At 43.5% G+C, this 21,758-nt stretch overlaps 1 protein-coding gene across 6 annotated transcripts in view; it reads left to right on the top strand.

Annotated features, from left to right (window-relative positions):
- Positions 1-21,758, top strand: part of ELFN1 (extracellular leucine rich repeat and fibronectin type III domain containing 1) — a 1,469,111-nt gene that overhangs the window by 825,182 nt on the left and 622,171 nt on the right. Inside the window, exon 5 of one of the 6 annotated variants that reach the window (XM_069647627.1) lies at positions 18,397-18,552. The exons of the other annotated variants lie outside the window; for them this stretch is intronic. The gene's annotated coding sequence lies outside the window, so the exon portion shown is untranslated. The remainder of the gene's footprint in view (positions 1-18,396; positions 18,553-21,758) is intronic. 6 annotated transcript variants of the gene reach the window in all.

The following is a 21,758-nucleotide window of genomic DNA, read 5'->3' as shown; positions in this document are numbered from 1 at the left end:
AGATGGCAATAGCTGAACATTGTTTGAGTACCTGGGCTTGCGATAGCAGGCCTGGCAAATGTCTATCTAATAACTGCAGACAAGGCTAAACTGTTGATTTTGGCAATGCTTGTTTTAACAGTCCTTCAGTGCAAGGAACTGATGCGAGGGCAGACATGTTAAAACATTAGTATTATGCCAGCAGAACATTTAAAGCTGCATTTAAGCTCTTAACTCTAAGAAGACTGCCTTAAAATAACTCTTACAGGCTTTAAATATCACAACATTTTATGTTACTGCATGATACAGCTAACTCAAAGAGATGCCAGGAGGGTGATTTTCGGCAGGGCAGGATGTGGGTGGGCATGGTCATAGGGATTAGAATGAATACTGGCAGTCAATGGCTTGGTAAATAACCAAACGGTACCCACAAACTGTGTGTTCCACTTCACGTACCATCTCCCTGTTACATACCACAAGTACTTTAGTTTCATCCAAAGGGCGACTATGAAACACCACCCACTCTGTAAAACTAAAAATGGTTACTCATCTCTCAGTGTTTCAGTAGTGGTGTCGGCATCACAGCCATGGCTTTGCTGGAAACCCAGGGGCAGCAGGGTGCACCTGTTTGGGATCTAGTGAGTGGGAATGCAGAGACAATTAAAAAAGTAGAACTCTTGACCCGTTCCAAGGCACCGTTCCAAGGTACATTGCAGACTCAATAAAATAGAGCATATAGACTCTGCCAAAAGTCTATAGTTGCCTCTGAAATGAGTTGTATCCCTGACTAGTTAGTCATTAGAAGAATTCTACCATACAGGCCAAGAAAACATATTTGGACTCTCGAATTAGTCAAGCCTCCTCGAATTCAAAAGAAGTATTTAATATAGTGAGAGAACTTGAGAAGCCAAATATTAAAGCAGAAAAATGTGTTGTTAAGGATCAGGTGTGGTGCAGAGACATGCAGCAGGATCTTTTCAACAAGGTGTCCTCACTTAAAACAGCAATTTAATTGAAGCCTGTTTGACGGTGCCTCCTGACTGTCCGTCATCTACTCTTTCTTCATCACTTATCTTCAATTTTAGAGAGGTGACAAAGTTAGAAGCGGAGTCATTGATACGATCCTTAAAACCGACGAACTGTCCTGGGAATCCTTGCCCTTCTAGGATCATAAATACCTGTGTACCCGTACTTTCATCTTTCATTAGGGAATTGGTCAATGCCTCCTTCATGTCAGCCTTGGTGCCTGCGGGCATCAAACAGGCATGGATTAATCCATTGATAAAAAAGTCAACACTGGATCCCAATATCCCTTCAAAGCTCCGGCCTATTCTGAGCGTGCCTTTTCTTTTGAGAACATTAGAGTGTTTGGCATATCTACAAATTCAGACTCATCTTGATGAGCTTGATCTTTTGAGTCCAAGAAAATCTGACTTGAAGCGAGTATGCCCCAGAGTATGGACAATGGCCAGCTATCTCTTCTAGTTTTATTAGACCTTTTGGCCACATTTGATCTTGTGAATTTTAGTACTTTATACAGCAGGGTCCAATCTATGGCTTTCTTTTCTAAGATGGCCGCTGACTGGGTTCTAGCGTCTTTATCTGGCAGATCAGCAAGAGTTTTTAGCAAATCTTTTATAGCGCCACCTGTTGAGCTTTTATGTGGAGTTCCTCCGGGTCCTATTTGTCACCCACACTCTAACATTTTTACAAAGCCACTGCTTGATGTACTGGATGAATATGACATTCTGTATGTGAATTATGCTGATGATAAACAAATCCTGCTTCCGCTTTCTGGCAATTAATGGTTAGATTCCGTGAGAATATACACCATCTTTGTTTTAATTTAAAGTTGGATGACAATCAATGGCTTCTTTCTCAATGATCTAAGACTGAACTTCTCTTGGTTGGCTCCCAACCAGTGCCTAATTTGTAAAAGAATCAGTGCTTGGGCTCAAATATTTTCAAACATGTCCATGGCACATCAGCATGGGCAGCTCCCCGCCCACTGTTGCCACTACCCACGGCTACTCCCCATGCTGTTATGGGTTAAAGCTGGAACTCCCACCGGATTATTGTGTCTTTAAACACAATCATCATTTACATTTTGCTTTGATTTTATAGGTGTTTATGATGTGACTGGCAGTTAAAATAATAAAGTTGCCAAAACACCACATCATAATCAAACTGTGTCTGAGACAGTAAGTGGCAGGGCTCAGAAATAAGTGCCAGAGCGGAGCCACGTTAAAAAAAACACCCCCACAAATTAAGCACTGCAGTCTCAACAAAGGCTCTCCAGGCAACCCATCTTGTATAAGACTTGTACTATTGTCTTTTTCAGTATAACTGTTCTCTGTATGGTTAATACCCTGGTGTCTATTTTGACTCCACTCTTTCTACGGAAAATCAGGTTTATGCAGCGATTTCCTCATCATCATATTATTTTAAGCTGCTGTGTCGCATTACGTCTTTTATCTCTAATGATAGTTGTGCTGCACTTGCTCGTATTATAATTGGGGCAAAGTTTGACTATTGTTGCAGTTTACTTGTAGGTACTACTCAGAGAAACATTGCTAAACTCCAAGTCCTACAGAACAGTGACGTGAGAATTGTCTCTAACCTCAATCAAGAGCACAAATCACACCTGCTCTTAGAACACAACATTGGCTACCTGTTGAAAAGCGCTTGAACTTTAGGGTTCTTTCCATCATTCACAAATACATATTCGGAAAAAGACCAACTTATCTTAAACGAAGGTTGCCGGCGAACCAAAATATGAGCTTAAGGTCCAACCAGAGCAATCTGTTACTGTGCCACATGGAAAACTGGAAAGAGCAGGTATGAGGAATTCAACCATCAGCATAGGAAGTGTGCGCTCGTCTGGGATTTTTTGATTTTTTGATAATGAAAATGAATGATGGGAGATCAACCTCCGAAAATGTCTGAGGCCATTCCGCACACATTCTATGCTCACTGCACAAAACACATAGACATGTGTACTGCAGGAGGACACAGCCTACAGGTGCCGTCCTCCTCTGTCATGTTCAGCAGGAATGTGACAGCCACGGGTACATCAAAACATCTCAAGAAGGGGGAACGCAAACCTTCCTCCAGCCATGGGCAGCCCAATTAAAAAATCAAAGGCTCCATCGATCTGCTTTCCTATTGTTTAGTTCGGCTGGTGGCATTGCATATTAATGAGAGATAATTGAGGCAAGCCCAAAGGGGCTTGGTTGCTAAACATACAACAGGAAAGCAGGCTAACACCCCTTTGGTATGCGATGTGCCAACTTGAAGCTAGTCCCCAACCCTCTGTATGAAAGGCAGTGAATGGCATGTATAGGTCCATTAGTTACTGTAGGTACCCCTGTAGAGCGGACCCCTTTCAGAGGGGAGAAGTACGTGATTTGAGGGAGATAGGAAGTCTACTCTCATCACAAATTTCAAGCGAGACCTACGCTTTAATCAAGAGTCACAGAGGGCTCAGTTAACCAGAGAGACACTTTGATCTACCACAGGCAGGAAGATGGGTGGGACATAGATATATGTTGTCACCCCTTGCCTTTCCTTTTGCAGAGCACTCTGACCTCATGCATCACAGAAGGTTGTTGGTGGGGACCGAGGATCGATTCATTAAGGTAGGTTTAGCCTGCACCAATCACTGGGGCCCTTTTGGCTTTAAAAGAGGGCTGAACCCCTCACTTAGCAGAGTATGCAATGACTTTGAAAGGAGTAAGAAGGACTCATTTGGGCCCGGACTGAATGTACAGCCTACCTTACAACTTCCGCCAGTGAAGGAAGGCCAGGAGTTCCAAGAGAGAAGCAAGATTCCTCCCCTGAACATCTCCCAAGGAACAGAGGGAGATACCAGACTCAGAGTACCAGTCCAGCAGATCCAGAACCAGTGCCCAGCCAGCACACAACTTTCCCTGCTAGGTTCTGCCACCAAGTTTCCTAGGTGGGAAGTGCCAGAGTATATTTAAACAAAGGACAAGGCTGTTGCCTGCAAACACTCTCCTAAGCTTTGGGCCATCCACATTGAAAGGACGACACAAGCCCAGCAAAGAAGCTAGGAGGAGTACCACACAAGCATCAACCAGCGTCCATCTTCTAAGGACATTTTCGAGCCAGTCGAGTCCTTGAACCACAACCGGCTGCAATGCTGTCTGGGGTCACGCCGCAGTCACCCAAGCAATCCAAGACGCCTCAACCAGCGTTCCAGATCCACCAACCAGCACAGAGGCAATGATTCTTGACCCCTGAGCCGCCGTGTAGGCCAGCCTGCAGCGGTCCATCCAGCCTCGCTTGACGAACTGCCTGCAGCCGGATACCTGCAGCGGTCTCCTGTCTCGATCTCTGTCTTAGGAGCAGCCAAGTGCCCTGGAACCACCTTGACGTTGTCGAGCATCAAGAACCTCTTAAGCACCAGGAACATTGTGGTTACCCCCCCACCCCCCAGTCCTTCTCCAAATGCCCCTGGAGACAGTTACAACTCTTTGCTCCTTGGTGCTGAAACCAAATAACCTTGAACAGTATGACTGAATACTTTACCAACTACCATCCTTTTCATAATCCAGAGGGCATCTCTTTCCTTTGTGAAACTGTCTGTCCCCTGTGTTCCTTTACAGGGTCTGTTGTATTTTGTAGTGTGCTAGAACTGTCTTTTGTAGTATTAATAAAGGAGATATTTTAATAGAACCTTGACTGGAAAGTCCCTTTTATCATTGGGTAATAATTGTATTTTCACTGTGTTGCAACTAACCAACGATTCACCACCTTGCTGAGATAAGCCTGCTATTCCGTCCACGTTACCAAAATTGGACAAGGAGGTTTATAATTGACTTGTGTTCCAATCTGTTTGGATCTTTTCTGGTGTAGTAGAGGCATGGGGCTGATTGATGGTTTAGAAATCGATATTCATCCCTGTACCACTGGTGCCCCGGAAGTTGATTCATCACAGCAGCTAAATGCTCTTTTAATGTTATTGCCCCATTCCTTTGGAATAAGTTACCTCCTTTTTTAAGACACGACTCTTCGCTTATATATTTTAAGAAATCCCTCAAGACATTTCTTTTTACTTGAATGATTCTTTTATGGTGTCACCTGCCATGCATGTTGCTGATTACCTTGCTTATGCTTACTTGTTTTTGACTTTTTGTTGTTCTTATTGCGTTTACTGTTTTTGCTGGTTTTCTTTTCTTTTTGCATTGCAGTCTATTTTTTATGATGTTTGTATTGTTCTTATTTCTGGCGTTAGCCACTTAGGGTTCGTGTTTTATGTTTTTGTTCTTGTTATCTGTGTGTCCCTAAGGCACATTACAAATACAAATAAAAATAAATAAAAAATACTGCCTGTGGAGTGGTCGCCAGGATGGCGACTAATGAGGACAAACATGGTGAATGCCGGGGGCAAAGGTACTGTAAACTAAATTGCTCACTCCTAGTTCTGAAGACCCCGACTCTGAAGGCCTCCATGTGTAGGGAATTGCTTTGAAAAAGTAATTTGGAAGAAACCCTGGAAATCTTGTTCAGGTTCCCAAAGTGGTGGCTACTAATGTCCATTTCGAGGCTCTGCTGTCCACGCACAGTCGTACTGGCTTCACCATCATATCAGAGAAGTTGATCCTCCTGTCCTGATGAATCTCATTCATACTTGGGGGGTTGGTGGGGTGCAGGAATTGTCAAATGCACGAGGAAGAATATCTCCAGTCCATGCGAACAAAAGGCAATTCCTTCCACACACTTCCGCCCTTTCTGCTGTCTGCTCAAAAAGATGGATTCAATAAATGGAGTGTTATATATAATATAGGCCCTACGATGTGCCTGGCATGATACATTGATCGTTTTTAACAGTGCATAATATTGATGTTCACCCTGTTTAAAAGAAGTTTAAGTGATGTGCTGAAGATCACACCACGTGGTTCGTGGGGAAGCTGGAATTAATTTAAAACTCAGCTCTCCTGCTTCTAGTAAGATCTCTGTTGCTCACTAGGACGCGTTGTGTTTTCAGATTTAAGTAATTGGCTATTTTTGCTTGTGAGGGCAGTTTGTCAAACTCATTGGAAGCCTTGAATGGCCCTTGAAAGTTTATAGTTGGCCACTTGGAAACACCCCTGCCTGCCCCACAAGATGATCATCGATCACAATACACTTTGTAAAGTCACTGCCCTGGGACCACTCTACTGTGTTATTGCTCTATTGTAGTAGCGATTCTGTGTGGAGCGCTCTCCCATTTGCTCAACAACTAAACATACCAATGTACTTTAAGCGACGTGATGTAAACCACCATGGCAGAGCTAGGAAGTTTGGCTGTTTCAATATGCCTGGAGAGGTGGCTTAAGAGGCCAGACGAACGATCCGCGACGCTGAGCGCCACATCTGTGCAGCGAGGGGCACGGCACTGTTGCTCCCTCCCCGCTGACCCTTAAGGTGGCTGGCACGTCACTCAACTGAGGGCCTTTCCTCTAATTGATTTTCATTAAAGAAAAGGCCCCACGCAGCTCCGCTCGCATGGCATGACCTCTTTGGCCACGAGGTGGAATTTCACGTTGCGCAACTGGCCATGTTCAGGGCCAGTCAGACAGAACCCAGCTGAAGGGGAAGGGCCGTAGATTTGCGTTCCTTTTTCCCAGGGCAGTTTCCAGACAATCGTGCACACAGGACGAAATACCAGAATATGCCCGTCCAGACGCCACCCGTCTACTGCTCCCCGCCAACATCGTTAAATCATTGCAAGGTGAATATCGTTTGTACTTGAAATGAATAAGTAAACGATGTAAGCAACAATGTTTTTAAACAGCAATGCATTTTCTTTCTCATGCTCTTGTCTGTTGTCTAAATGAAGGCCACTCTCCTAGATGGTGCTTCGGCAAAAGCGTCTATTGCTGCGGAGTGATCTGTTTTTCCCAAAATGTCGCTCTCATTTGAAAGCCTGGCAAGAGCCAGTAGCTCGCTTCAGTGTTGAGCACAGCTCCTGCCTAGAGGCCGTTCCAAATTCTCCGGCAGAAGGGAAGATGTGTGTGAAATAGAGGGAAAAGGTTGGGCGGTGGTGGTGGAAAGGGAGGCAGCTCACCTTGATATTTAGTAAGGTTAGGTACCAAATAGTGCTTTGAAGCTACTTCAAAGTGCTATAGGGGAAGACCAGAAAAGTAGGTAGACTACGAGGTGAAGCGGTCATGTTGCCATATGATCTGTGTTCCTAGACAAAATATAATAATACCTGTCAAATGGTGTCAGTGCATGAACATGTCATGGGAAAACCTGGTGTATGGTCAGAGTACCTGACAATAGGATTGCAATATCTGGAAAATAGGCATGAGTACTTAGGCTTGTGATGGCAACAGCTGCTCAGCAGTGTGAGATCCTGCACATATAATGGTGGGAGTTCTTGGTCATATAATGTTAACTTCTGGCGAATAGTTGCAAGCTGAATGGATAGCTCATGTGCAGTGTGTTGTTCTGGAAATGGAGCAATGCCATGTGGCAAGTAGGGAACCCTGGTGCCACCGACTATGCCCTTTCTTCCAAGGGCGATCAACCGAGTGCCATCAGTGTGTAGTAATAATACTGATTAAAAGAGAGCTTAGAACTAGTCATCTACATAAAGTTCTATAAAAAAAAACACCAAATCATAATTATGTGATGCAAGTACAATGCCGACATATTGAAATGCCTAGTAAATTGTGCTAGTTGCTGCTGTCTGATGTCAAAAGCTGGCCATTTGTGTGAATACATGTCAAGGATGCAAGTTTCTTACGGTAGGATGAGATGGGTTGTATGTTAATATATCCAGGACAAACCTATCAAAGGATGGGAACATGGAGGTGTATGTGTAACACTAGGCACATTGTGAATGTACATGGGCATGTGTTCTCAATAACTACAGACGCAAGAGAGAAAACCTTTTCGCTACACACATGTTAAAACTGTTGGCTTTGTCATTAACTGTTGCTACAGTAATTTCTTTTTCACATTCCTCCAAACACACACACCACCAAACATAGGAAGTAATCCCCTTGAAGTGCAATCCCCTCAGCCTTTAAACTACAATGTTCCAACACCTTGTCCCTATGCTTAAACTTAAAGGGAAGTAACAAAAAGAATGGGTAACAACATTGTTTTTTTCCCCTACTTACTCTTTTCTTTTTGTCTCCCAGTTAAGATCACAGTTTGGCAAGATGACTCCATGTTACCCGAGCATGTTTTTCCAATCCTGGGCTTTGATGCAATATATCAATGTATTCTGGAAATTGTAGTCTTTTGTCTCAACTGGGTTAGCATATCAAAAAGCAAGGATTCTTCAATAGAAACTGCAAATGACATGGGGTCACTCATTTGATTGCCTTAATAGGGCCAACAAACAAGAAACTGCGCCCTGTCACATCAAAGTAATAACCATTCCTCTCCTCCTTATATTTCACCTTCCTTCGGCCATTTACTTTGATCTCCCGCTCCTATTCACACAACCACCTACTCCTGCAGGCAGTTTCTGTCACTTTTTATTAAGCCAGCGGAAGAACAGCTGCTTCAGTCCACCATAAACCCCAACACTCCATTCTATGGAGAAATGATCACACTGTCCATGGCCATAGGGATGTTTAAGCACGTTTATTTTAACAAACATGCTAATTTAGGTGGTTGGGATCTTTCTTATAAAAGAAACTCAGCAGAGCTTTAACCCATTGTCTGCACCATGGGAGCTAGATGTATATGGGCAGGACAACTTTGGTCTCCTGCCTCTCTCTGTGTAGTGCTGCTGACTGTTATGTCAAAGTGTGAAGGCTCCCTGCTCTCCAAGGTGGTCACTTTAACAGGCTGCCTGCTGCGTCCCTTGCTCCCAATTGTGCCCTGGGCCATTACCTGGTTTGCCCGTCCCTAGAAATGGGCCTACTTTTATATCGTCCGCTGACATGCCATGCATTGATACTTGCATGGACTCAAGCTAACCGCCGTGCACCCACGCATGCCTGGAGTCAAATGGGTCTCCTTGCATCCGAATGTGTATGGCATCAAATAGGAATTAAATGGTAATCGATGCATGCACGCAGGCATAGAGTCGAAGAGTAAACTGGTAACCCACACCTGCACATCGCTAAAGCCGGGCAATTACTCTGAAGTACGAGTTGGTTGCAGTCCACGCAGAGATTTGAGAAATCCCCCTAATCCCACAGCTCGTCCTCGCAAATGAGGGGCACTAAAATAAACACTCATTACTCTAATTGCCAGGATTAGCTTGTTTATGGAGTCCTGGAATACTCAATGTGAAGCGTTAAGAGCCGCCGCTCACCAAAGGGATTTGCAGGGGACGCAACATTTTATGAACACCTGGGCTAAGTTTGGCCCTCCCCCTTTGACTCTCTGGTATTTTAACAGTTTCTACACCACGCAAATGCAGAAACGGTGCAGCAAAACTGGCCACAGAATATCATGTGAATTGCACCTCCGGCCATTCATGTGCGTGGTCTTTTTTCATAAAATGTGTTCTAGTTAGAGAACGGCAGAGAGAGTTAAAAAAAATAATAGCAGCCATTTTATTCTTTAAATGGCGTCGGGATCCTGTTAGTTGCGTTTGATGCCAAACGTTCCCTGTGGAATGCATCACAAGCAGGTACGGACTGGGACATACCATTGTCTCGGGCACCAATGAAAAAGTGGGCCACAGTTGCAAATGGCTATTCATTCCTTTAGTGACAGACTGTTTGAATAGTATCCAGCCCTACAGATAAGGGATGTATCGGCTACCTTTACTCCCTAAAAATAGGCAAATACTCCCCAAAAATAAAAATAAGGAGTACAAATATTCCCAACAAAAAACGGTAAACAGACACGTGGAACCTTGTGCCCCTGCTCTCACCCACAACGCTCCAAGGATATGTTTGCAACAGCAGTGCACGTAGTACCACAGAAAGAATCTACTATTATTACTTCCTGACTGTAAGACATAAACCTGTATCGGTTAATGTGCACGAATAACTAGGTGCAAAGAAATCACGATTACAAAACAGATCTGTTTTCCAGTTAAAACATAATTTTACTCGCTTATATGAAAGACTCCCATTGGGAATTGGACTTACATTTTTACCCCCATAAAAATCATTTTACTCCCATCTTTAAAAAACAGGGAGCAAAATACTACCACTTCCAAATCTTATCTGGAGCACTTGTAGTGCCCAAAGGGGAGTTTTTCGATAAAATGTGATGCAAAGTTTTCATTTGAAAGAATATTTATTCAGTAACACTGGTCAAAACTACTAGCTGCATGGTGAAGTAACTTATCAAACTGGCCCACAAGGGTAAAAAAAAAGTGGCCACTTTGACAAAAAAGACTGGTCACACTAGCATTTTGAATTTTTGGTTTGGCCATTGGCCCATTGCCCGATAGGCCAGTTCGGGCCTGATCATATGATGCCGGCAGGGCTAGACGGCTATCGGTTTGCTTTGCTAAACTGTACTGAATGAGGACATGAGACCTCGCCCTTCCCCTATTTCTTTGGGCCGCCACTTCACCAACAGTCCACAACCACTGCTCCACACTTGGTCTTCATTGCAGGCTCAACAGGTGGAAAGCCCACAGATTTGCAGATTCAAGAATGCGTGAATACGCGGGATCCGGGAAGCGATCTTTTGGTGATCACCAGGCCCTATCAGTATCTCCTGTACCTTTGATGCCCCCAGCTATTATGTCATTGTTGGGAAGTCATTGCCATGGTGACACTGTCACTTGATGGGCAATGATTGTGTCTACCTTTTCCATGTGCTACTGGTTGCTTTCAGAACCTTGTTGGGGTTTCCATTTGAGACAGTGTATGTCTTTCTCCTGCTCCTTAGGGTATTCCGCAGGTAGACTTATTATTACGAAACAATTGGGTGGTGTGATTTACAGGTGAAAAGATGAGTATTGGATGGCGGGTACCGACAAAACTCGGGAATGATTTTCGTCTTCAAGATCATTGTGAATCAATTGCACAACTCTCAGAAAAGGCTATTTTTTTGCTGTTCACAGGAGATGCGTTAGTCTGCGAGCTTGGTGCGCTCTTCATGTGAAGTAAGAACCAATGTATCCAGGAGATGGGTTATGGGGAACCTCAGGCACCCCGAAACCTTCAGCTCAATGAGGAGAGGCACGTATTGGCGATTGGGGGTCTGGAAACACTACGTGCTTCACCTCCATTTGCTTGAAGATTGGCCATTGGATCGCACACATGCACCTGATGTTTGCTCTGACCGCCATTTTCTTTGACACGTTGAAGCATCTGAAAGGGCTTGTCTCCCCAATCTGAAGTGGTAAAAGCAAGACCACATTAGAAAAAAGAAAAGAAAAAGCAGACCATGAGGGAGCTGTAGTAACAATCAATAAAAAACGGTTCAGTTTCCAAGGCTTACGAAACAGCTTGCAAAATCAATGTGGAAACGTCAAAAACAGGCTAAAAATATAAAGAACAAAGTTGACCTCAAAAATTGCTTAAGACTACTGGATGGATGAAATGTCCAGAGATATGCCTAAAAAGCAGAGTGACGAATGAAAATTGGACCCAAACTGTCTCCTCTGTTCCTAAGTAGGACAGGTGATCTTTTGGTCTAAGAGATGATTACAGGCTAGAAAAGGCGTTCTTGAATCCCGCTTCTTCTTATGAGAGTGAAACAAGTGTGCATGGTGAAATACCCCCACTTACACGTACCGGTCTCAAGCATGTACATTCTCAAAACGACAGAGGAGCCTCGGGGGTGATCCTGCACCACCCAGAGGTTCAAGCTGCAGTGCTTTACGGCAACTTTAAAGGACATTTATCCATCTCGGAAACTGACAGTATTTTGCTTTAAAAAAAAGTCCCAATGGAGAGCACGCTCAGGTAGAGGTGAAAAGGAGTGGTGCTGTTCTTTTCTCATTGGTGTTGCTTTTGATAGTGTTCACTTACTCTGAGATCAGACGTTCATACCATTCACACGAAAACACACATTTGTGGAGAAGCCAATGCCCGAGGGCTGGTATCGACAGTGGCGACCGCATGCACCGATTTTACAAGGATTCCAAATGATGGCAAGCAGATTCCAAGGCTTCCACCACCAGATCAGTGGCGCTCGCGTATGCCGATCTTACAAGGATTCCAAATAATGACAAGCAGATTCCAAGGCTTCCACCACCAGAGCAGTGGTGATCGTGTGCACCGATTTTACAAGGATTCCAAATGATGGCAAGCAGATTCCAAGGCATTCACCACCAGAGCAGTGGGGATTGCGTAGGTCGATCTTACAAGGATTCCAAATGATGACAAGCAGATTCCAAGGGTTCCACCATCAGAGAAGTGGTGATCACATGTACCAATCTTACAAGGATTCGAAATAATGACAAGCAGATTCCAAGGCTTCCACCACCAGAGCAGTGGTGATCGCGTACGCTGATCTTACAAGGATTCCAAATGATGACGAGCAAATTGAAAGGCTTCCACCTGCTATGGCTTTCTTGGCTTATGTGGGTGTGTTTGATGAAGGAAATATCTAGCAGTAAATGATAATTATTTTTTTCTGATGACCATTTTTTTCTACTGGGGCTAGGGGAAGGAAGGTCAAGTGCTTCCATACATTAATTCTCTGAGTCTGACATGGGGGTCAATACACAGTTGATTTGAAGCATTTATTCTCTGATTGCAATGTAGAGGTCAGTACTTAAGGATTTTAATAATTGATTCTAAGAATGTAAGGTAGGGGTATGTAGTTGGGCATTTCATACATTTACTCTAAGATGTAAGATGAGTTAGTACTTACGGGCTTCATACATTCCTACATAAGGTCTCAGGGAGGGTCAGCACCTAGGTGTGTTATTGTCAGGTCTCTGTGTACCCTCCCAATCCTCCTCACCTGATTCCACTGAAGTAAGGTCCTCGGATACAGTACCAGATGGTTTGCTCTTCTTTTTCTTGTCGAAATATGGCTTTTCTTTAGGCTTGTGGTCCTTCCGTTCGTGTAAATAGGGTCTGGCTCCCCCAGAGGCCACCTTGGCAGAGCTGGAACCTGTCCTTGGGGTACCCCGGGGAGCCAGCCCCAAAGCAGGGAAAAAGCCAAGTGGCGGAAAAAACCCTGATGTCCAAGAGTCTTGATTGGAGTTAAACGTTCCGGAGTGCAGAGTAGAAACAAATGGGATCTTAGAACTGAAAAGTGGCAGCAGGAAGTTTAAGCAGCTATTCCCTGGGATAGGAAGCAATCGCCTCAAAAATAGAAACAGGAAAAAACACGGAGAGATTAAAGCTGGTGAGTGGTGCGGTAAGGAATACTAACACCAAACCCAATGATGCGGAGGTCCGCGTAAGGATCCCTGGCGCACGAGTGCTCCAGGCAAAGAGAGCGGAGACCGCTGAAAGAAGGAGGTGAACAGCAGGAAACGAAGGTAAGAAATGAGCGGCGATAGATGCCGGAATAGTACTAGAAGTGAACCGCAAGACAGTGGAAGAAACCCGGGTTCAAACAGGACGCAGATAGTAGGAATGCCGGCAAGACGCCGAAAGAGAAAAAGGTACGGAAAGACAGAAAGAAACAAACCTTAGTAGGGAGGCAGGAATAAGAGATACACACAGAAAAAACAAGGAAGAAAGTCAGGGCGAAACTGACAGGTAAGAGGACTAAAGTTTAAGTCGCACAGAGCGTTGTGCCAAGAACAACAGATACAACGCAATGAGCGCGGGGGCGGGGTCTGGTAATATACTAGACGCCGCCATATTGGATGAGGACTAGAGCGGTGGGAGAGCTAAAGTTCATGCCTCCAGCGCTCCCACAGCTTCCACCCGCAGTTCCTGACAGTTATACATTCATTCTCATAGTGTAAGACAGGGCCAGAACTTGAGTTGTTCCTTCTCACCAGTCTAAGGGTGTGGGGGTCAATACTTTGGTCTTTCATACCTTAATACTCAGCATGTAAGACACGAGTAACACCTTAAGGGTTTTAATGAGTTTGCGGCATTACTTAAACATGAGTGTAAGTGTTCAGGAGAACCAATCTGTGGGAATGCAGTAGGACATGTTCAGCTGATGCAATCTTAGGGTAGGGGCACAGTACTGGTAGATATAGTATTTATTAATGAATATGTTATTTATATATTCAGATATGTTTATCTAGACACCAATGATTGCCTATTGCATAGATATTGTATTCTAAGGATATTGATATTAACATATTATTGCATAATAGAAAATGCATATTACCCTCCCCGCGACCCACATGTACTCTCCTTTTATGTCTGGGTTCCGTTCTGAAGCTACTTATCGCATTATTACATGTTTTGGATTATGTATGTGATTTAATGGTGCTCTTCTTTTTTGCTCACTCATGTTTTACAATGTGTTTTGGTCCACAGATTGCAGTTCTCTTAGCCTTTTTTCATATGCCACAATGGTTATTAAGGTCATACCTTGGAATATTAAAGGGTGTAACAACCCTATTAAGAGACACACATGTATTGCCCATGTTAATAAGTTCAAGCCATCGGTTGCTTGTATACAAGAGACCTCACCTTTCTCTTCCTGAAACCATGAAGCTTAAATCGTTTTGGATAAAAGATGTTATCGTAAGCCCTGCCATCAGTAAAATAAATTGTGTTGCTATACTTATTAGCAAAAACATTGCCCACAAAATATTAGCACAGGATACTGATGCCAATGGGCACTGCACTTGGGTTAAACTTTTGATTGGTTCTGTTTCTCTTTCCATTTTGAATTTGTATGGCCCCACTCTCCCCAACCCTAGTTTTTGGGATTCTATTAAACAAATTATTCTTAGCTCTGGCCTCAATAATCTCATTGTATGTGCTGATGTCAAAAGCTCCAAGTTTCATAAGTCTTTTAAGCGCTGTTTGGCTGAAACTGGTCTTGTTGACACTTGGAGGATGCCTCACCCCACTCACTTGGATTACACCTTATACTTGACCCCTCATGATACTCTTTCACATCTCAATTTTATTTTCTCATCAAAATCTCGCACTGGTTCTATCATAGACTCGTTTATATCTAACATTATCATCTCTGATCACAGCCCTTTCTCTACCTCATTTAACCTTGCTGATATCAGTAAACCTTCTTCTCTGAGATTTAACAATAGCTTGCTTCATGATCAACAGTTCGTCCAATCATATCATTCCTTGTCTCAACAGTATTTTGCTGTGAATCTAGACCACAATACTTCAGTTGGCACCAATTGGCATACCTTTAAAGCGATGTTGCGGGATCATGTTATTGCCTATTCTTGCAAGAAAATGAAATTGTATAAAGCCCATCTTGATGTCTTATATCTCCAGCTTTCCAAAGCTGAAAAACTATTCTATTGCTCTCCCTCTGATGTTAATCTTTGCTCTGTTATTTTATTGCGCTTTCAAATAAACAAATATCTCACTGAATCACCCTCTGGTGCGTTACTACAATATAAAACCAAAATGTATCATAAGTCCAACAAGGCTAGCAAATCCTTATCGTCCTACCTTAAATCCAAGAAAGAAAAGACGTTTACATTGCGTATCAAAGATAAATCTGTCACTTTTTGAACTAATCCGAGCGACATTCTCAACTGTTTCAAACAATTTTACTCTGAGCTAAATATGCCTGAGACTTCTGCTTCCCATACCCGTATTGACTCCTTTCTTAATAATATCAGTAGATCTTCATATCCTCAACAGATCTTGCCCATTTAGATGATGAGATTATGCTCCCTGAGATTAATTGTTGCATTAATGGATTGAGTAGAGTGAAGGCTCCTGGTCCCAATGGGCTTTCTATAGAATGTTTTTGTCACTTTGCTAGCTTCCTTTTTTCTATATTAAAGTTGCTTTTTTCTTACTTCACATCTCAGCAAAGGTCTTCTGCATCCTTCTCTGAAGCTCTTCCAATTCTTTTTCCCAAGGCAGATAAAGATCCTGACCATCCCAAAAATGATAGACCAATCTCCCTCATCAATGCAGAGAGTAACATGTTTGCCAACGATTTAGCCAATAGGATTGAATCTTCTCTCCCTGCTTTGATCAAATCTGACCAAGTTGGCTACGTCAAAGTTAGGAACATTTCTGAAAATGCCAGGCTTCTTCTTAATCCTCTCCACTTGGTGTCTAAGAACAAAAAAGATTATCTTGATATGATGCTATTTCTCTTGATGCAGAAAAAGCCTTCGACTGGGTCAACTGGGATTTTATGTTTCGAACTTTGCAATGGCACAGATGTGGGGAAGATTTTATCTCACTTATAAAGCTTCTTTCCTCTATCTGTATCAATGGTTAATCCTCTTCCTTCTTTCCTCTACAAAGAGGTACTAGACAGGGCTGCCCTTTTTCCCCTATCCTCTAAATCTTATCCCTTGAACCTTATTAGAACATATTAGATCTGATGTTAACATTCCTGGAATCCCACCTGGAACTTCCAGTACTAAAAGTTTGATGCTTTTGGATTTAGTTGGTGTCAACACCCAATTAAATACCTAGGCCTGTCTTTTGCTTTCTCTGTGGCTGACACTATTACAATGAATGCAGAGTCGCTCATCAATAGACTCAAAGAACGCATTTTAGGGTGGTCTCCCCTCTTTCTATCATGGTGCGGTTGTCTTGACACCATTAAAATGATGCTGTCCCCCATTGTTCTTTACTATCTACAACTTCTCCTGACCTTACTACCGGCTTCTCTTTTTAAGTCCAAATTAAGAGCCTCGTATGATGATGGAGGGGTCATATTTCCCAACTTTAAGCCCTACTACTCTGCCTTCTCACTCAGAAAGACCTGTTGTTGGTTCAACATTTCTGTTCCCTCTCGCTCCCCCTCTTGGCGTGTATTGGAAAAAAAACCTGGTACTTCCATATGACATCACCGACTTAATATATTTCTTTGGCCATTTACCCTCTACTTTCTCTAGCCCCATTAAGGCTTCGATCTCTGCCTTCTCTTCCCTGACTTCAGACCCCCGCCTGGAAAGTCTCTTCTTTTTTATGGCACAATAAACCCATTACCATAAATGGTAGGGCATTTTATTGCAAGTCCTGGTTAAAGAAGGGCATAAGATTCTTCTATCACATTATGGATAATGGCTCTCCTCGATCTTTGCAGCAGTTAAAAGGCCTCTTTTCTATCCCTGATTCGGATCTCAAATGTTACCTTTATTTGGTTATTGCCTGTCTGGATGCGTTGCAATGTCCACCGAATGGTATTCTTCTACCTGATGCATCCAGACTCCTGCTTCTACCCATGGCTTCTGCTTCCCCTGCTGCTAAATTCTATAATGTTTTTTTTTGCATTACGGATCATCCCACCGCCAAATGGTCCATGCAATATGTCTGGGAATTGGACTTCGTGTTACTCTGGACAACGCTTGGTCTCTGATTTGCAAGGATTAAGAGTGTCTCCACTTCTACTAACATCACACAACTTCTGTACTTTTTCACCCACAGAGCTTTTACAACTCCTTTGAAACTATCCAAATTAAAAGTTGGGATGGAAAACAAATGCTGGTCCTGTGGTTCTGCCTCTGCCAACTTCAAACATATGTTTTATGATTGCCCCTGTGTGCTGAATATCTGGAAAGAGGTGTGACGGTTTCTTCATGTAATCTTTGATGTCGATATTCCCCTTTCCTTTTTTAATTGCCTTTCTAGGCAGAGACGCTATTGTTACTACCGATTTACAGGATTCAGCTAAACTTTATGACCGCCTTATTGCCCTAGCCCTCAAACATGTCACTACCAATTGGAAACATTTGCAAAATGTCTCAGTGAAGGGATGGTGGAACAATGTAGGGCACGTGCAGAGAATGGAACAGTGCATGGCCATCTACCTTGATGCCATTCCCAAATATAATGCAAAATGGGCTCACTTTATTTGTTACTTGGATCACTTTTGCTCAATGTCCCTTGGCTCCTAACCTGACCTATTATGTGCTTTCCTGCGTTGTTGTACCATCCTTTCCTCCTTAAATTGTTTTTTCACTGTGTGTGTTAATTTGCTTGGTTTGCACTGTGAGCCAATTTCAATGCTTATTTTGCTTCATCATTACATGCTCCTCTCCCCTCCCTTCCTCTTGTTCTCGTGTTTGTCCCCCTTGTTCGTCCACTATTTATTCACTTATTTTGCAGATACTCAATTTTTATTATCACCTGGCTGGGCTTACTTACTGTTATTACCTCAGCCTTCTTGGTCTTTCATCCCAAGCATCTCATTTGACAATTTTACATGATTGTTTCTCATATTTGCTTCATGTGTTCTCTGCCTATTGTGTCTTCTCTATGGTCTTGATTAAGCTGTTATTATTCTTCCATATAATCCTAATAAAGTTTTTTAAACTAAAAAAAGAAAATGCATATTATTATTTCTGGTGGTTCAGCCATTGTCACACTTTGCTGTTGGTGTTGTGTAAGATCCTAATGTGTATATAGTGTGTTCACTTGTGTATTTTTTTCCTAGTAAATAAATGAGTGGGAACAAGGAAGAAAAGTGCACTTCATGCACCTATCATATTCTCTGGACCAAAGGTCTGGAGCAGCAGGAGGCCATGGTTGTGGGAATGGAAAGTTAAACTGGAGGCTTAGCAGAACTCGCATTTTCAAGAGCTGGCGGAAGGTGAGCAAAGTAAATCACCCTGCAGTCCATACCTGTGAAAAGAAGCTTGACAAAGCCAACTAGTTTGGCATTTGCGTAGGCATGGGATAGGCATTTGCCAAGCATTGCCACAATGGTGCTACCTGAACATAAGATGGCAACAGCTGGAAACAGTGATATAACTTATCCTATACACAAGCCAAACTATTGGCTTTGGCAGTGCCTGTTCTTAACAGAACGCTGCTGCAAAGAAAAGCTGAAAATCAAGTGGATGAAGAGACTCTTAGTTAAGGCGTGATTATTATACCTTTAAACATTTACAGCTGCAATTAAAGCATTAACTCTCAGCACATTGCTTAGAATACTGCTTAGAAATAACACGGGCAAGTCAAAGTTTGATGTTACTACTCAATGGATCTATCTCAAAGACAAACCAGGCATCCGTGTAGTGTGTAGTGTGTGGTGAGTGGCAGGTATTGAGTGGGAGTCGGCATAGGTATTAGCATGGCTAAGTGTAGTCATTGGCTGGATACATCACTAAACTAAATCCACAAGATGTGTGTCTTCCTCACTTCATCTCCCTCCAAGCTGTACTCCAATGCAATCGCTTCAGATTAAAGTTGGCACATAAGTGCCACCAAATGGACAAAACTAGAAAATGGCAATTATGAATTGGGGGCAGCCTGTGCTCTGGTCCAAACTGCTGCCTAACTGCTTCGGAGCGGCCAGTGCAACAAAACGATAATCTGATGAGACTTCTTAGGGTATCAGGTAATAATGCCCCCATACATAATGTTGCTGGGAAAAGCCATTGGTGACATTATATACGGTGACATTATTCATGGGGACGGGTTGCAGGGATGTCCACTGCTCCCCTTGTTCAATGTAATAATGTGTCTGCAAAAAATGGCGACTTTTTTGTCAGGAGACATTTGTGCGGGGACATTATTTCATGGAAGCCTTGGTGCGTTTAAAAAGAAAATAGGTGCCAAAATGGCAGCAACAGCGCTTGTGCCGGCCGGAACTTTGACAGCTACACTAACGCATGCTGGCCCTGTTCTCCCGAAATGCAGCACTCCTTCCCAGTTAAGATTCCCTTCATTCTTTTGCAAGGTTGTTCTAAGGGACGGTGTATCTCAAATATCTTTCCCGCCAACCACTAACCACATTGCCGAGAGTGAGGCAGAGTCAGACAGACACAACTACACACTGCGTTAAAATGAAAGGGGCTAACGAGCCCAGATGGCTGCTGGGCCCACTTACTAATGAAGGACCCTTTCATGTTCCCCATCCTGGAGACAGATGTGCGCGAAGCAGGAGAGTCTCCTGATACTTCAGGTGAGTGCCTTGATTACCCAGGAGAGCTCCGGGGCCAGATGTGCCTACACAAGCTTAAATCCCGCTGGAAACGAGAGGAGCTGACGAGCCCCCATTCTCCATGAAGCTACTCACTCCTCTCCTGCCTCGGAAGCAGGCTGCCACTGGCATTCTCTTCCATTAAAGCAAAAGGCTGCAGTACCTTGTAGCAAAACAACCTATCCCACCCAAACCCTTGCCTCTGGCTCATCAGATCACCACTTTGCATTGGCCTTGTTTCTCATATCCTGTCAGAGGCCTATGGCTGGCTCCATTCATGCCAATAGCAAAACGAAAAGGTGATGGCTGGAAGGGTTTGAATAAATCATATCCACGGGCACGGCTCTGGGCAACCCTCCAGACCATCATTTTTCAGCCTGCCAAGCCATTACAGAAGGGGAAAAACCATATGCAAATCAGGCTTGGTCCTACCCCAGAAGGGGCAGTCCAGCCCGAACTGCTAGGTCACATCCATTCCTGCCAATAGCTGTGGGATTCGGGGATGCCATGCAGGCAGATGTTTGCCAAAGCTAGCAGAAGCCCTCACCCGCATTCTCCTGGTAGATGGTGCTCCACCCCGGTACGCTCCAGGCCTCACCTGTGCTGCAAGCCTTCGTCCAGATGGGGGGTGATTGCGTTCCTCTTCTAACTGATCTGATGCCAGATTACAGAACCTTTGCACCAGTGCAAGGCGCAAAGTTTCACCGCATTAATGCTAGGGCAAAGTTTGCCCATAGTGCAAGAAACATGATTAAAAACATGTACACAGTGACAAATGCAGTTATTTAGTATACACATTGCCCTAGTACACTTTCAATGCATTTTTGCACCAAGGCAAAGTTTGCCCTAGTGTTAATACCATGCCATATTATCACCAGGGCAAACGTTGCACTTGTGCACAAATGTATTGGAAGTGCATGATTTTGTTGCACTAGGGAAATGTTTGGCCTAGTGCTTATACCATGAAATATTTCAATTGTTACAATATGTGCAAATCATTTCTAATGCAGCCCCAATGTTGTTTGCACTAGTGCTAATACTGAGTAACTTTGCACTTGCACTGCTCCAAAGTTTCTGTTATCCTAACTTACTTCCTCTGTCGCCCTTCTCCTGAAGTTGCTGAGTTATTGCACCGAGCACTTCATTTAAAATATATAACTAAACAATAAAACAGGACAAGGGAAGCAGAAAAGACTGCATACATTATTGCATGCACACACGAGGGGCTTAAGGAGATACTTTTTTGTGGGATGACGTGATTTTGGATTGGAAGGTAACAGCCATGAGTTTTTCTACCATATCAGATACGTTGTGGCAAAGCGTAATCGACCATTTCCATATGAAAGGCTGTTAGTGTTTTAGTGAAAAACCTCCCATTTCAGTGTGTGGAGGAAATGTGGATATGCAAATGTTTGTGCTTTATCTGAGTTTCCGAAGGTTTCGTTTTAGTCATTTTGTAGCGAAGAACCAGCCTTGTAACCGTTATGTGCTTCTTAGGTTACATTATGATTGGTGATCTATGAGCTCTGATTCTATGCTTTGTTGTGTGATGTGTTATTTATTGGAATATGGGGTTATGCAATGTTATGTTATGGTACTGGGATTTATACCACGCACTGCTGCTGCCATGCGTGTGGTCCCAAGGCACTCTCGAGGACCTGAAACAGAGGGGTAAGGGCAGTGCTTTAAGTGGGATTGGAAATCAAGGGTTGGGCTATGGTTAGGGTGTGTGGCCTAAGTGCATGCCCCCCAACCAGAGCCCCCCCTCAATTAAGGGTGGGGTGTGGCTGGTAAAAGAAGGGGCTGGGTGCACCAAACGGTGTGACATAAGTGTATCCCAGCTTGCACGCAGCAGGCAGCCCTTTCATTCA

The sequence above is a fragment of the Ambystoma mexicanum genome, chromosome 2q, assembly GCF_040938575.1.
Source record: "Ambystoma mexicanum isolate Mex_15411 chromosome 2q, UKY_AmexF1_1, whole genome shotgun sequence".
Lineage (NCBI taxonomy): Eukaryota > Metazoa > Chordata > Amphibia > Caudata > Ambystomatidae > Ambystoma > Ambystoma mexicanum.
This window is presented reverse-complemented; position numbering and strand designations above follow the sequence as displayed.